This window comes from Ictidomys tridecemlineatus, unplaced genomic scaffold (assembly GCF_052094955.1).
Source record: "Ictidomys tridecemlineatus isolate mIctTri1 unplaced genomic scaffold, mIctTri1.hap1 Scaffold_70, whole genome shotgun sequence".
Classification (NCBI taxonomy): domain Eukaryota; kingdom Metazoa; phylum Chordata; class Mammalia; order Rodentia; family Sciuridae; genus Ictidomys; species Ictidomys tridecemlineatus.
Window position 1 is genome coordinate 419,255 of NW_027524982.1, and position 17,770 is coordinate 437,024.

A 17,770-nucleotide genomic window follows, 5' to 3' on the forward strand; every position below is an offset into this window, starting at 1 on the left:
AGGTTATACTGCAAAACTTCATGGACTTTCATATTGCTTGTTGTGTGTGACTGACCAGTAGGTGAAAGGCCTTGGGGATATGTGAAAAATATATTATGAATATAATAGAAAGAACTCTTGTGATTTTTTTTTCTTACTGTAAACACATCCTGAGGCCAAATGAGGATGTTTACTAGAGGTCATTTATCAAAGAAGAGATAATGATCATAAAGGAATAAATTAACCTATATATTATGAAATAAATCTAATATAAATTTCATTAAAATTGAGGACAATATATGGTCATGCCAAATAGTTTGCTGAATCATTTCAATTACAGTTATTTAGTTATTTTAATGTTTTGCTTACTATCTGCATTAGAGACATTATTGACCTGCAATTCAGAAAAACTGTTAATTCTAGCACTGAATTTATCAGGTTTTGTCACTTTGATATATTACTTATTGCCATAGGATCTCTTGTTTCTCAATGTGTATATTTATAAATTTACACATTCTAGAAGTTTTTAGAAAGATAAAAGAAAATATGTATTAAAAGAGTAACTTAAAAAGCTCTTTAAAATTAATATAGCATTGCTATGATTATTACATAGCATTTTCTTTTTAAGACTGTATTAACCTGGGGCTGGGGATGTGGCTCAAGTGGTAACGCACTTGCCTGGCATGCGTGCAGCCCGGGTTCTATCCTCAGCACCACATACAAACAAAGATGTTGTGTCCGCCAAAAACTAAAAAATAAATATTAAAATTCTCTCTCTCTCTCTCTCTCTCTCTCTCTCTCTCTCTTTCTCTCTCTCTCTCGCTCTAAAATAAAAGAAAATATAATGTGAGTGATCTGTTTACTTTTATTTTAAAGTGTCTGAATTTTTTTACAGTCATTTCTATATTTTAAATAAAAGGTGTGTTTGAGGAGGCTGGGGATGTGGCTCAAGCGGTAGTGTGCTCACCTGGAATGCTCATGGCCCTGGGTTCGATCCTCAGCACCATCTACAAATAAAGATGTTGTGTCCGCCAAAAACTAAAAAATAAATATTAAATCTCTCTCTCTCTCTCTCTCTCTCTCTCTCTCTCTCTCTCAAGAAAAAAAAAAAGATGTTTGAATAAAAGCATTTTAAGAAAGCCTCCACTCAATGATGAATAAAATTCCCTATTAAAGAGTATTGGCCATTTTTATTTTTTTAGTAGAAAATGTTTCCCATAAAAAGAAGCAATGGATGTTAGCCCACCACAGTACGTGAAATCACCTTTCATATAAACCTATGGCAGGGATGCTAAGAAGATTATATTTCAAAGCACAATGGATCTCAAACATCAAATAAAACTCTAGGCTTCATGAAACCAAAAGAAAAGATTTTACCAGCATTTTCTATTTACAGCAGAGCCTTCTCTCAAAGAAGTAGGCAATCCTATGCTAAATATTTCATAGCATACTCTTGGTGTCAGCAGTTCCTATTCTTCTATAATAATCACTGGAGGTCCAGATTGCCCACAGTCAGAATTCTATTTTCTTCTATAGGGTATGCTCACAAAGCAAAACAAAAAGGAGTTCATGGAAAAGGACTTTTTCACTCATATTTTCCTTACTGTCTTTTTTCTGGAAACAAACAGAAGTCATCTGTCTTCAAAATTGTTTTCACCATAATTTACTACAATTCTCTAATCCCAATATTGGACTGCAGGAATCTCTTTTGTGGGAGCCAGTGTTGAGGGTCTTCTGCTGCCAAACAGAAGCCTCACAAGCCATGTGGAATGTAGATGAGCCATGTCATGTCTTGTGAGCTGCATGGCTTACACATTTGCTTTCCAAAGGAGTCAACCTGATGTGGTCTAAAAGGCCGTGTATTATATAAATTATTATTTTCTTAGAAATTGGCCATCTTTATTCAGCTCAGCTAGCATGCTCGTCCTAATGGTCTCTGCATTAATATTAGTGCAACACAAAAGAGCAGTGGGCCTCAATCATTATTTTCCACCTGTTTCAATCCAAATATTCTTCAGGACTACTTCAGGATTTTTTGTATAAAAAGTCCACCCATCTTATATAGGTTAATATACCAGTGGATTAAAAGTCCCCATTCTTACAGCTTTGTGACTCTAATTAGCTTGAATGCTTAAAATGGATTTAAGTTGTAAACCATGCTGGTTTTTTGCAGTAAATGGTATTGTGCATGTGCATCAAATCACTCTATCAGTGTGAAGTAAATGTATGGATACTTAGATCAAGACAGCAGAGGCATGGGTGAGAAATTCTACACATCAAGAAAGAGCTGAAATACCTGTGTTTTTGCCTGGAGCTGGGATTGTGAGTCAATGGTAGAACACTTGCTTAGCCTGTTTTAGGCAGGCACAGGGTTTTATCTAAGCACTGCATATAAACAAAATAAACAAAATAAAGACCCATCAAAATCCAAAAATGTATATAAATAAAGAAAGTGCTTAAGTACTTTTTCAGAATTAGTCTATGCAGTTTTAAGAAAATAAGAACAAAATGAAATGTTTCACCCCTTGTAGAAAAGCTATTACCTTCAATAAAATGCTTCTTATAAATTTATTTCTTCTTTGTTATCCTGTGAGGAAATTACAACATATTAAAAATTCAATTGTATGTTATCAGCCAAAAGAATAATTGAATATCAGAGTTTTTCTTCCTATGCAAAAATCACCACCCTTACTTTTATTGTAGGAGAAATTAATAAACACAGAAAGATTGGCTATTCTCACAAAGTTTATGTAAGCATGTTACTCTAAATTATATTTATATAATCAATTATGATTTGCTACCAATGCAAATGTCTTCTTACCATTTGGAACACATGAAGAGGTAATGAATTGATGGCTATTTCAGTTTCAAGAGAAACATTTTATATAAGGGTGTCTGTATTTTGTCAAGAAGATAAAACAAGAATAGTAAGGATTTATTGATTCCTGATCCATACAAAAATAACTGAGCAAGAAGGGTGATATCACTTACAAAAGGTGCACAAGTTTATAAACCACATTTTTAAAATCATATTAAAAATACACACAAAGAACTTCAGATCCAGTTAGGACAAAATTAGCTACTCCAGGCAATAAAACTACAGAAGATATCACAATATCAATACTTGAGAAATAATGCCACTTGTTATCTGATCATATCACTCTCTGAAACATTACCCAGGAGAGTCAGAGCCAGTATAAACATTCCCAGAAGCATATAGAGCACACTATTCTTTAAGACCTCAGAAGTAAATGTTAGCTAGAACTTACTGACACACTAAAATTATTTATTATCACAAAGGTGAACTAATATATTCTGCTTTACAACTCTCCTGGCAGGCCAGAGAACAGGGTAAATTTATTAACTACAGCACCATAATGTTCACAAAGAGCTCTGTATTATTCATAAGACTGCATTATTTTGTGGCATAATAATGCTGATAAATTATAAAAAAAAACATATTTTTTCCAATTTATAACATTGCTTTATACATATCAATACATTATATTGTGCCCAGCAAAGTACATATTAATGACAGCTGTTGACCTGATTCAATAAAGCCCCAAGGGGTTTCACTGATAATCCTAAATCACAACTACTTTTCCAAATAAAAAGCCACTTCTATCTCACAATATTTAGAGGAGTTTTGCAGAAATGTCAGTGGTTCATAAGGAAGAAACTTGGGCAGAAGCCCCAAGAAACCAGTGTAATTTTCTAAGTAACTTTAGTGGGGAAGGGGGGGGTCTTGTATGTTAAAAAATAAGCCCTCTGTAGAAAATGGAGTCTCTCCTGTGAAGATTAGTAAGTCTAATTTTGGAGAGTTTCTATCAGAGTTTGCTAGTATTTTATTTGGTTTCTTATCTTTCTCTTCTTGTGTCAGATGGTGAAGTGCCTAATTTTAAAACCACGTTTTAATATGAATGTCCTTTCAAAAGTTTAGAGATTTTTCTATTGACTTAGAATTCCTCTGCAGTTTTCAATTTCCCAAGTCAAATTTAAAATAGGCAGACTGCATAACCAAATGTTATTCGGATGTCTTCAAATAAATTTAATAATTTCTTTTTTTATTCCATGTACAAAGGAATAATTTAATTATAATGAATAAAAGATAAGTTGAGAGTAATTGGTTGTTTTCATAAAGAAAAATTTTTTAGACATCAAGAACTCCATGAATACAATTTTGAGCTGAAATATGGTTAGACTCCTCCTGCCCCAGCCGGCCCCAGCGAGCCTCAGGCACACATGCCCACCCAGAAAGTTAAGTCACAGGGGGAGCGAGCTGGGCGCCTCTGAGGCCCCGCCCCCGGGTCCAGCGCTGGCTCCCCGCCCCTGTCTCCCGCCCCCACCGCAGCCTGGCCCCCGGCTCTCCGCCCCCACCGCTGCCGGCTCCCATCCTTGGCCTGGCCTGCTCTGCTGAAGCCTCCGCCACCCTGCCCGATGCAGCTCCTTCCCATCAGCCCGCCTCCTGCTGCGCCCCTTGTCCCCGCCCCTGGCGCGGACAAGGGCAGCTGCCCGCGGGGCGAGGCTCCCCAACTCCTCCTGGAGGCTCAGCAGGTGGCCACCTTTGACACTCCGCTTCACCTTCACACACTCCCAGCACTTCCCAAGTCCCGCTCCCCTTGCTGCCCTCTGGAGAGCTGGAGCCCAGGCTGTCACCAGTCTGGGCGACAGGCACTCACTTCTCCAGTGGGGGCCGAGCCTGCACCCCAGGCCTCCCCGCCGGGCCTAGGGCTCACCTCTGGCCTGCACCGCGGGCTGCAGCCTCCCTCCACCCCTCGCCTCGCGCTCCGGGATTCGTCTCCGGAAGTTCTCCTGAGGCGCTGGAGCGCCTCCTTTCTCTCCCGGGACTCCGCTTCTCCTCCGCCGCTTCCCGCCCCCCCACCCCAAACCCCAACTCCCCAGCTCTGCGGTGCCTCCAGGATGCAACTCCCCTTTTCCGCACACTCAGGCAGCGGTGCACGCACCCAGAAACAGCCCTCTTGGGGGCGCTCGGCTCCTCCGGGATCCTCAGGGGCACTCAGAGCCAGGGGTGGGGACGCGGAGCCCCCGCCCGCCTCCCACCTGTCCTAGCATATCCTGGGGAAGGCGCGGTGACGGGCTCCTGTCTGTCTGTCAGGTGCCAGTTGCCCTGCTGACCTTCACCTCCTAAGGTATAGCTGAGGCTGCAGCCGCCAAGTTCCCCTGATATAACCGCTGCCAGGTTGTTTATTCCAATGGAGCTCCTCCCTCCTCCTCCTCCTCCTCCTGCTCCACCTCTCCCCCTCCTCCTCATCCTCCACTCCACCTCCTCCTTCTTCTCCTTCTCCCCCTCCTCTTCCTCCTCTTCCTGCTCCACTCTTCCTCCTCCTCCTCTGCATCTCAGCATTTGCCAAGAGAGATGGACCCCAGGAGCTCTGGAGCAGAGGAGGGGGATCCGGAGCCAGGTCGTCCCTGCCTCCTCTTCCCTGGCAGTGACCTCTGCCAAGTTCTGTCACTGGGGAAAGGACAGAGCGGAGGAGGCGGCAAAGGCAGACTGAGAGGAAAAAAAAAAAGAAATAGGGTGGAAGGCATAGGAGGTGGAGAGGTCGGGCAATTCTCCCTGGGCCATCGAAGTTTTTCAGTATCTCTCCACCAAATTAAAGGTGATATAATTAAAAAAAAAAAAAAAAAAACTCATGAGGAGAAAAAGAACTTCTGTAGCCATCAACATTTTTCTTTAGTCTCCACCTTAGAACCTAAAAGATTTTATGCTGCTATTTTCCACCAAATCCAATGATGGTTCCGCAGGCTTATGGGGGAAAGGCATTTTCAAATTTTTAAAAATCTATCTGGATGATTTGCACTTATTCTTTTATTAATTATGATTTCTTTCTAGTCTATCCTAAACATGATTTTAATATTGTCAATTTTCCTTATGTGTCTCAACAAATCATTTTTTCTCCATTAAAAACATTAGTATTCATTCAAAGAATTCTTTTTTGTTATTTTTTAAAAAATCATATTTCCCATGAACTGAAAGCATCTCATGTTAATACTCTAACCTGAGAACATAGTGACCTAAGAAAAGAAAAAAAAAGACTTTTGTAAAGAAACTCAAATAAAAACTATTTAATTCAATAATATTTTGCATTTACCTATAGTTGGAAACTAATCTTTAACCAAGAAGTCAAGATGAGAAACTGTGTATTAAGGACTATCTAAGGTAAGATCTTGGATCTGCTGACAATGGTGTCAAAATGTGAAAAGAAGCACACCTAAAACTGCTGATTCCAGCAATTAAAAACATGAGATTATAGCAGGCCCTCAATGTCAAAGAAAAAAGGGGTCAGAATCTTCTGGTCGAGTGCTTTTCTAGTATGTGTGAGGTACTGGATTGAACACCCAGCACCACATTAAAAAAACAACAAAGAAACAAATTAATGATGATATTATATCTATCTACAGCAACAAATAATGATTCAAGAAAAAAGGACTGTGTACTAGACTTGTTTACCCTCACTACTTGTGTACCCATAAACATATATATATATATATATATATATATATATATATATAGAGAGAGAGAGAGAGAGAGAGAGAGAGGTGTGCATCACAATTCTAGAAACCCCCTACCTTTCTTCTTATTATTATTATTTTGAGTGGCTGTGAATTGCATTAAATGCATTGGGTTGAGTGACATTGAGGGAGAATTTCCTTCCAATAGTAGGACCTAACCCAGACAGAAGTGCATTGACACTTATCACTGTATATAAGGTTAAAGCAATTTGTGAATAAATATGTATATATTTTTATTTATGGAAATGATATCACACTTATTTTAAATTTTTATTTAACTTTTCTGTTCTATGATCTTATGAAAAACAGCTTGAGGTTTAAACTCATTAGCAATTTCCTTAGGCAGCAATGCCCCCATATCTCTCACCCCTAAAAAGAGACTCACAAGTACAATTTTAAAGTTTTTTCTATTCAAATTAAAAATGAAAAACAAAAGTCAGGCACAGTGACATACACCTGTAATCCAAGTGGCTCAGGAGGTGGTTGCAGGAGAACTGTGAGTTCAATGTTACCTTCAGCAAAAAGTAAGGCACTAAGAAACTCAGTAAGACCCTGTCCTTAAATGAAAAAGAAGGAGGAGAAGGAGGAGGATGAAAAGGAGGAGAAGGAGAAGAAGAAAAATAAGAGCTTAAACAAATTGTAACTGAAACACTATATTCAATATATTATCAAGGCTTGACACTATGAATTTATTAATATATACATGCACTTTTGGAAAACCATGTTAATATTCACTATTTACCTGAAGTCTCAGGTATATCTCAGTTTACTGTATCCAAATTTCACATTGAGAGCTATGGATTCATTGACATCAGCAAGATGAAAGGCCTGAACCATGGAATACCTGGACATATTCCTGGACATATTCTCAACAGGGTCAAAGAACAGGAGAGACAGTGCACATTTAGACAGCTGACAGGTCCAACCCAGAACTGTACAAATGTGGGAATTGTTTCTCACTAGATTCTAAGAACAGATTCATTCCCATTTCAGATCCCACATGGTAAACATAAAGAATTGGTGTCACAGGAGGTGCATGGTGCCAGGTCTTCAGATTTTTGGGTAGCACAGACTCTACAATATAAATACATTAAAAGAAAACTTATTTGCAATTTTACCTTGACCCTAGAGGCAGGATTGAGGTATTTGGCTTTTATAATTGTGCTAATATTCATACCAAATTTATAAGATAGTGGGAGAATATTTTCACAATTAAAGGCATATATGTCTATAAATATTTTTATATAGTTCAATACAGTTTATTAAGAGAGTCAACAAAATTTTAATGAAGAAAAAATAAATCACTGTCCATAAGATGACTGCTGTTTTTCATACATCCTCTGCACATCATGTGATTGAATCCTGGCATCCAGCCTATAGTGAATAAATTAACTAATTATCTGTCACTAGTTAACTCATTCTAAAACTTATTAGCTCATATTTGGGATGGTCGTCAATTTAGGCTCAGTTCACCTGGAATCTTTGCTGCATATAATTAGCTGATGGTTGGTAAGTACACTGAACTTTAGAGTGTAATCTGGCTGCCAATAAAACACCCTGATGTTTTTTCCCAAAATAACTCATGATTAAAAAAATATTGTGGGCTTGTTCTCATGGAGGTAACAGTGTTCTGAAAGCAAAAACAAAAACATTCAAATGTTTCTTTACCAGATACCTGACTGATAATCTTTCATAGCTACAGCATTACCTAATTCATAAAAGTAATAAGAGACCATATTCAAAGTTTTGGAAACACATTCTACATTTTTCTAGAGTAGGAGTAATGCAGCAGTCTGGCTGGGCACAAAATAACTGAGCCTCCACACAGCCTTGAAGGTTCAAACAGGAATCTTTATTCCTGAACTCTCAGCGGCACTCTACACACACTTCCCGGGAACACACTGCCTCCACTGGGCTCAGCATGCCAATTCTCACAGAACCCCATGAGAACTCAATGGGAACTCCAAAGTAGCAGGCACCCGAGGCAGCAGGATCCACCCTAATCCCAGAGCTGTCCTAATCCCGGAGCAGGGTCACCTTTCAACCATTCCCTCTGCCAAAAATGCCAGGCATCATTCTTACTAAACTGTGGCTCTCAACAGAGTAAAAACGTATCATCTACTTTCTGTATATACATGCAGCTAAAGAATTGTTACATGTTGGCATTTATGATTATTGTACCTTTTAAAATAGATGAGGCTCACATAGGTGTTCAGTGTGAAAGAATATTTGCTAAGTCTCACAAGAATATTTGCTATGTAACTTTATTGGAATTCAGGTTCAACTCTACCTTATCTCAAAGCCCAAACTCACCTCCTCTAGGCTACATGAGTTATCAATATTTTCATATTCTCTTGGATGTTAGATAGTGACACTTATTCAAAAGACCAGAATTTTTGTTTCTTTTGTACCAGAGATCTTACTCAGGGGCATTTAAGCACAAAGTCACACCTCCAGCCCCATTTTATTTTATTTTATTTTATTTTTTGTACCAGGGATTGAAGCCAGGGGCACTTAACCCTGGGCCACATCCCCAGCCCTATTTTGTATTATACTTAGAGACAGAGTCTCACTGAGTTGTCTAGGGTCTCACTTTGGCTGAGGGTGACTTTGAATTTACAATCTTCTTGCCTCGTTTTCCCATCCTTCTGGGATGTATGCACCTTGCCCAGCACAGTTGTGGTTTTGTTTGTTTGTTTGTTTGTTTGCTTTAGTATTTACTCAGTTGCTGAAGCTGTCCTTGAATGTGAAATCTCCCTGTCTAAATCTTCTTAGTAACTGATATTACAGAAACACATCACCACACTGGTTCTTTTTAGTACATACAAAGGCAGAATTGGGATGTCAAACAGAAATAGACTTGTTAAAATCACCCCATATTAAATGGTGTCTTATTTCCTAATATTTAAACATTGGACTTGTTTTGACACATAATGAGGAAATATCATTTTAATCAGGAGTCTGTTGATTCTCACTTTATCTATACAATTTGTTACAGTTCAAAACTTGATTTAATTTGAAAATGTAATTTATCCTGTAAAATTTTTGTGGTTTCTCTGCTTTCTGTTACAACACTGGTTAAAATGCCTATGCAAAATTATGATGAATTTACAGCTAGAGAGAAGTCTATATAATAAAATATTAATAGTATTAATTTTAATCATATTTTTGTTTCATATTTCTAACTTAGTTAGCAACATGAAGAATTGAACTCATAACACCTCTATCACTGAGTTATATTCCCAGTTCTTTTTCTTCTTTGTTTCATGACAGGGGTTTTCCCAGTTGTAAAGGCTAATCTCAAACTTTTGATCCTCAAGCATCAGAAACCTGTATCACCGTATTGAAGTGCATGACCGTGTGCATGGCTATTTTGTAACGTTCCTAAAGTTGAGTATACAAACTCACCTAATGGTGCATTCCTGTAAGTCTAGTTACTCTCAAGAATGAGGTACTTTCTTTCTTTTCTTTTTTAAAAATTCATCCATGGTGACTAAGATGCAGTCTGGAACATGTGATGAAATTAATGTACATATAAATTTATAAGATTTTCATTTTCATAGCAGTATTGTAAATACTTAACAAGACATAACAAATATAAATATATATGCCCTAAACACTGGAGCATCTACATTCATCAAAAAAAGTCTTCTCAAGTTCAAGAGTTAAATAGACCATAGGCAATAATTCTGGGTGACTTTAACACAGCTCTTTCACCACTAGATGGATCTTCCAAACAAAAGCTGAACAAAGAAACTATAGAGCCCAATAATATATTCAATAACTTAGACTTAACAGATATACATAGAATATTTTATCCATCAATGAGTACACTTCTTCTCAGCAGCGCATGGACCCTTCTTTAAAATAGACCATATACTATGCCACAAAGCAACTCTTAGCAAATACAAAAAAGTAGAGATACTACCCCGCATTCTTTCAGATAACAATGAAATGAAATTAGAAATCTATGATAAAATAAAAAACAGAATCTACTCCAATACCTGGAGTCATAATAATATGCTATTGAATGAACAATGGGTTGCAAAAGACATCAAAGAGGAGATTAAAAAATTTTTAGAGGCAAATGAAAACACTGATAAAACATATCAAAATCTCTGAGACACTATGAAGGCAGTTCTAAGAGGAAAGCTTGTTGCACAGAGTTCATTCCTTAAAAGCAGAAAAAGTCAACAAAGAAGTGACCTAACATTACATCTCAAAGCCCTAGAAAAAGAAGAACTACCAAAAGCAGTAGAAGATGGAAAATAATTAAAATCAGAGCTGAAACCAATGCAATTAAAACAAAAGGAACAATTGGAAAAATTGACAAAACAAAAAGTTGGTTCTTTAAAAAAATAAATAAAATTCATACACCCTTAGCCATGGTAATGAAGAGAAGGAGAGAGAAAACTCAAATTACTGACATACATGCTGAAAAAGGAAATATCATGACGGACACAACAGAAATACAGAAGATAGTTAGAAATTATTTTGAAAACTTCTACTCCAATAAAATAGAAAATATCAAAGTCATTGATAAACTTATAGAGTCATATGATTTTCCAAAATTGACTCAGGATGATATACAGAATTTAAACAGATGAACTTCAAGTGACAAAATAAAAACACCATCAGAAGCCTACCAAGAAAAGCCAGGACCAGATGGATACACAGCTGAGTTCTACAAGATCTTTAAAGAAGAACTAATACCTATACTCTTCAACTTATTTCAGGAAATAGAAAAAGAGGCAGCACTTCCAAAGTCATTCTATGAAGCCAGGATCACCCTGATTCCAAAACCAGGCAAAGACACATCAAAAAAAGAAAAATTTAGACCAACATCTCTAATAAACATAGATGCAAAAATTCTCAATTAAATTCTGGAAAATCAAATACAAAAATATATCATAAAGGTAGTGCACCATGATCAAGTGGGATTCATCTCAGGGATGCAAGTGCCGTTACCCCCTCGCCAGCAAGGAGGACACGACACAGGATTATTCTTTCAGCAGTTTATTCAGGCCTTTAATTATGTGTCTCTGGAAGCTTCTCTTATTACTACTACTACTACTACTACTCCTACTGCTACTTCTACTTCTACTTCTACTACTACTTCTACTACTACCACTACTCCTACACCCGAGCGCCCCAGCCTTGATAAAGCACATCAAGCCCCAATGCACAACTGCCACGTGGATCTTTCTCATAGGGTGTTTTACAGCTACATGCCAACTCTCCCAAAACAAGGAGTTGTTTATCACAGGTCACGGCGCTTATCAGCGCCATCTTGTAATGGCGGCCACAGTTCACAGAAACGGCTCACCACATGCAAGGATAGCTTAACATAAGGAAATCAATAAAAGAAATTCATCACATCAAGAGACTTAAAGATAAGAATTATATGATCATCTCAATAGATGCAGAAAAAGCATTCAACAAAATACAACACCTCTTCATGTTCAAAGCACTAGAAAAATTAGGTATAACATGAACATATTTCAACATCATAAAGGCTATCTATGCTAAGCCCCAGGCCAACATCATTCTAAATGGAGAAAAATTGAAGGCATTCCCTCTAAAAACTGAAACAAGACAGGGATGCCCTCTTTCAGGACTTCTATTTAACATATTTCTTGAAACATTGGTAAGAGCAATTAGACAAACAAAAGAAATTAAAGTGATACACATAAGAAAAGAAGAATTCAAATTAGAACTTTTTGCTGATGACATGATTCTATACCTATATAACCCAAAAATTCCACCAGCAAACTTCTAGAACTAGTAAATTAATTCAGCAAAAATAGCAGGATATAAAATCAACACCCATAAATCAAAGGCATCAGTGACAAATTCTCTGAAAGAGAAACTAGGAAAACTACCACATTTACAATAACCTCAAAAAAATACAGTACTTGGGAATCAATAAAAGAGGTGAAAGATGTATACAGGGAAAATTACAGAACACTAAAGAAAGAAATCAAAGAAGACCTTAGAAGATGGGAAGATCTACCTTGCTCTTGTATAGGCAGAATTAATATTATCAAAAAGACTATACTACCAAAAGCACTGTACAGATTTAATGCAATCAAAATCCCAATGGCATTCCTCATAGAAATAGAAAAAGGAGTTATGAAGTTTATTTGAAAAAATAAGAGACCCAGATTAGCTAAAGAAATTCTTAGCACGAAGAGTAAAGCAGGTGGCATGGCTATACCAGACCTTAAAGGATACTACAGAGCAATAGTAACAAAAGTAGCATGGTATAGGCACCAAAACAGACAGGTAGACCAATGGTACAGAATAGAGGACACAGAGACTAACTCATAAAATTACAATTATCTTATATTATACAAAGGCATCAACAACATGCATTGGAGAAAAGATAGGTTCTTTAGCAAATCGTGTTGGGAAAACTGGAAATACATATGCAACAAAATGAAATCATACCCCTATCTCTCACCATGCACAAAACTCAATTCAAAATGGATCAAAGACTAGGAATAAAACCAGAGACCCTGCGTCTAATAGAAGAAAAAGTAGGTCCTAATCTCCATCTTGTGGGATTATGCCCTAACTTCCTTAATAAGACCCCTATAGCACAAGAATTAGAATCAAGAATCAATAAATGAGATGGATTCAAACTAAAAAGTTTCTTCTCAGCAAAAGAAACAATCTGTGAGGTGAATAGGGAGCCTACATCTTGGGAGCAGATCTTTACCCCTCACACATCAGGTAGAGAACTAATCTCTAGGGTATGTAAAGAACTCAAAAAGCTAAACACCAAAAACAAAACAAAAAAACAAACAAAACAAAAGAAAAAACCAAATAACCCAACCAATTAAATAGGCCAAGGACCTGAACAGACACTTCTCATATAAGATGATATGCAATCAATCAACAAATGTTCATCATTGCTAGCAATTAGAGAAAGGCAAATCAAAACTACTCTAAGATTTCATCTCATGCCAGTAAGAATGGTACTATTATGAAACAAACAACAAACAATAAGTGTTGGTGAGGATGTGGGAAAAAGGTACACTCATACACTGCTGGTGGGACTGCAAATTGGTGCAGCCAATATGGAAGGCAGTATGGAGATTTCTTGGAAAATTGGGAATGGAACCATCATTTGACCCAGCTATCCCTCTCCTTGGTCTATACACAAAGGACTTAATTAAAAACAGCATACTACAGGGACACAGCCACATCAATATGTATAGCAGCGCAATTCACAATAGCTAAATTATGGAACCAACCTAGATGTCCTTCAGTAGACAAATGGATTAAAAAAAGTGGCATTTATACACAATGGAATATTACACAACAATAAAATAAAATCATGGTTTTTTCAGGTAAATGGATGGAGTTAGAGAAGATAATGCTAAGTGAAGTTAGTGAATCCTCCAAAATCAAATGCTGAATATTTTCTCTGATATAAGGAGGCTGATTCATAGTTGGGTAGGGATAGGGAGCACAGGAGGAATAGGTGAACTCTAGATAGGGCAGAAAGGTGGGAGGAGAGGAGAAGGACATGGGGTTAGAAATGATGGTGGAATGTGATGGTCATCATTATTCAAATTACATGTATGAAGACACGAATTGGTGTGAATATACTTTGTAAACAACCAGAAATATGAAAAATTGTGCTCTATATATGTAATAAAAATTGTAATGCATTCTGCTGTCATATATAAATTGAAAAAAATTAGTAAAAAATTTCACATTAAAAAAAAGATGTTGCATACTTAGATAAATAAGAATAATTGATGGATATCCTTGAAAAAGCCTCCTCTTTGTTGTTCTTTCTCATTGAGGATATCATAATGTTAATGTTGAATCAGGAGACACCCAATATCTGAAAATGACATTTATGTAAGTCTAACGAAAATAACAGAAGGATTCTATGAATACAATTCACAGAAAAGAAACTATTTACTTTATTGAATTTAAAATAATTGAATGATGCTCACAGATAATAAGGTAAAATAATATACAACAGAATATTGAGTTGACGTCTTTGTTCTCCCCTTTGGTAAAAGCCTTCAGCAAAGATGGCTAAGAGAACACTTGGTCTCTAGACTGTATAAACCTGAATCTCTCTTGCTTCCCCATGTTTGCTTTATACTCCTCAGAGGTTATACCAGTGAACATGGAGACATACAATCCTCCCACTGGGAATGTTAAATATTATAGAGCTATTACTCATTATCTGTTGACAATTGCTCAATTTGGTTTTTAAGTAGCAAAGTTCATATTAATTAGGTTGCAAAGGAGGAATCCACTCTATCCACACCCTGACCTCATTCTCTAGTAGCCTGGGAAAGCATCAGGTCCCTGCTTTGCTTGGGTTGTACTTCAGCTGTATGTTTCTTATTGGTCTGCATAATCAGATTCTGCAAGTCTTGGAATAAGCTTTTGCTATCTTGCTGTGGGAAGAGTACCCTCCTCACTAAAGGCCAGGCTAAAACACATTGGTGATGGAAGCCTGCCTCCCCATCACACTGCCCCCTGCCATGCCTTTATGGAATTTATAGGTTACCATAGTGCAGAATTTAACTGCTGCATCTTAATAATCCATTTTATAATGGCATAGATTCAACTGCCTATAATTTTAAGGGGAGTTTCATACTAAAAATAGATGGAGAAATAAAATTTCTAACTTCTGCCTCTGCTTCTCCCTGCAAAGCACCACAGGCAGTAAGAACATCCAAATCATGATTACTGCTGGGTTATTAGCATTTCCCAAGCTGCCTTTTGGCACAGAACAAGTCGGAGTTCTAAGGATCTGAGTCACAACTACCAGTCCTCATGAAGAAAGAATTTTTAAAAATGATAGTCTTTGTCTCTGTGGTGCTTCCTTCAAATTTTTTGCTCATCACTCAGCCTCTTTATCATGCTGCAGTCATCACTCAATGATCATTGTGTAAATGAGCAAGTTTTGTGCCATCTCCTCCCATTTCCTGCACGTTTCAAAAGGAACATCATTAGGGTCTAAGGCCAATGTTAATAAATTGGATCAGAAAAGCAGAAGTCCTTGGTACAATTTATAGTCATCATTACATATTTAATAGCACCCAATATTTTTTTTTCAAATTGAAGTTTTAAAATAAGATAATTCGATTCAGCTTGAATTAATTCCCTTGAGAGTATTAGAATACACTATCTGTAAAATTCAAATGTCGAAGGATTTAATTAGAGAAGGTAATGATAAGACTTTGTTATAAGGTTTATGTAAGTGCTACTTATAAGTAATAAGTGAAAAACTATTCTAAACAAATCAACATGAAATTTCCTGTGAAGATTGTGTTTGACATACGATATTGGAAACTTGATAAACATGAGGAGCTGAACTGGAAAGCTATGCATTTTCACACATAACAAAAGCTTGGAGGTAAAGCATTCAAGGCTGGTACAGCCAATGACCACAGCTTTCAGATAACCATTGCTTCCTTCAGTTTTCTGGTCAGTCATACTTAGCAGGAGGCCTTTAGCCTCAAGGTTCTTTTCTTTAGCATATCATGAAGAAGTCTAGGGAAGAGAGTGGGGAAAGAGCCAAAGACCAAAGTGGAAGTCTATCTATCCCACCTTTAGAGGAAGTCACTCTGAATGACTTCCTCTTAAATCACATTGGCTAGAAGCATGACATGGGGTTACCCTGGTGGCATCAAATATCCTGAAGCTAAGTATTTTTAACTGGGAATATTGTCCTTTCACGGAAAAGAGGAATTCTGACACTAAAGGAAAACAAATAAATCAAGAAAGAAATGAAGAATGGACAATGGGCAAGACTTAGCAATATTTGTTGCAAATATCTCAAATAGGTCCTCTATCATGTAGTTCTAGAATCATGTTTGAATGTTGGTTTGGGATATGTGTGTCCTGTACTACTCTTACAGAGTGAAAGGAATTTCCCATACATGAAATGGATTGTGACCCTTTTCATGACAGGTTTTACTTTGTAAACTCAGTTGCCTTTTCATAATACTTATGGTTCTTTATCTTCCAACAAATAGAAAAAAGGTACATCTAAAATAATCTCACTCTTTCTTTTATGTTCTTCTAAATATGAAATAGTCAGTGTCTCTGTGCTTAATGGATTAAAGGAAAAAATCATTTATAAAGAATTTACTTGCCAGACAAGGTGGTGCACACCTGTAATCCCAGAGGCTCTGAAGGCTGAGACAAAAGGATTGCTAGTTCAAAGGCAGCCCTAGAAAAAGTGAGGCATTAAGAAACTCAATGACACCCTGTCTGTAAATAAAAATACAAAATGGGCTGAGGCTGTGGCTCAGTGGTTGAATGCCCCTCAACCAAAAAAACAAAAGTAAAATAAAATAAATAAAGTAAAAAAAATCCCTGCAATCTCAGCAGTTTGGAAGGTTGGAGAAGAAGGATTGCAAGTTCAAAGTCAGCCCCAGCAACTTAGTGAGGCCCTAAGCAACTTAGCCAGACACGGTCTCAAAATAAAAATTAAAAGATCTGGAGATGTGGCTCAGCAGTTAAGTTCTTTGGGGTTCAATTCCTGGTAATAAAAAAGAAATTAAAAAAATTATTTAAAAGTCACTTGAGTAGTTACTCTTACACTTTATAGTTAAGGTTAATTATTTAGACTTAGAGGAATAATTAAATTTGAGTTTTGTTTTATGTCATGCCAACATTACAAAAGTAAATATATTTTTAAAAGGATTTAAGATTAATGTGATTTATTAGAAAATATGTGAAATGTTAATTTCATAAGAGTTGCATCAAACAATATTTTTGTGAATTATCTTTACTACTCAAAGTTTTCATTTCAATTTACAGAGTAAAACAAAATAACAAGTTTGGGATTAACTTGAACACTTTTATTGAGCTATTCCAGATAAATTACCAATTGAAGTTATTGACTTGCATTTAAATTAATCAAATTAACTCTGGATAATTACAAAATCAATTATCTATTTTTCTTACATATCCATGTTTTGTATCATTTAAATATTTACTAAACAGCGACCAGACCATGTTCTAATAAAAAGGATATAGTGTATGTTCTAGAGATTTTAAATTGTACATATGTGTGTTTTGGGGAGAGAAGGTGATATGAACAGTAAGAAGTTTGGTAAAAAGAAAGAATCTTTAAAAATAGAAGCCTCTTTATGCCTCTGCAGTATATTTGTTAAAATATAGTGTCATCCAGACTACCCAATTTCTGGGACACATTTTTCTAGAATAAATGTGGTGTTGCATAAGTTCAGGGAATAGGAATAGTCCTTGC

General features: G+C 36.7%; 1 long non-coding RNA gene across 1 annotated transcript; it reads right to left on the reverse strand.

The window, feature by feature from the left end:
* Positions 1–826: 826 nt before the first annotated feature.
* LOC144374446 (uncharacterized) lies at positions 827–4,300 on the reverse strand. The gene is made up of 2 exons (XR_013433845.1): positions 2,523–4,300; positions 827–2,364 (listed from the first exon to the last, which is right to left on the reverse strand). It is a non-coding gene; the product is annotated as an uncharacterized LOC144374446 (long non-coding RNA).
* Between the last annotated feature and the right edge of the window lie 13,470 nt (positions 4,301–17,770).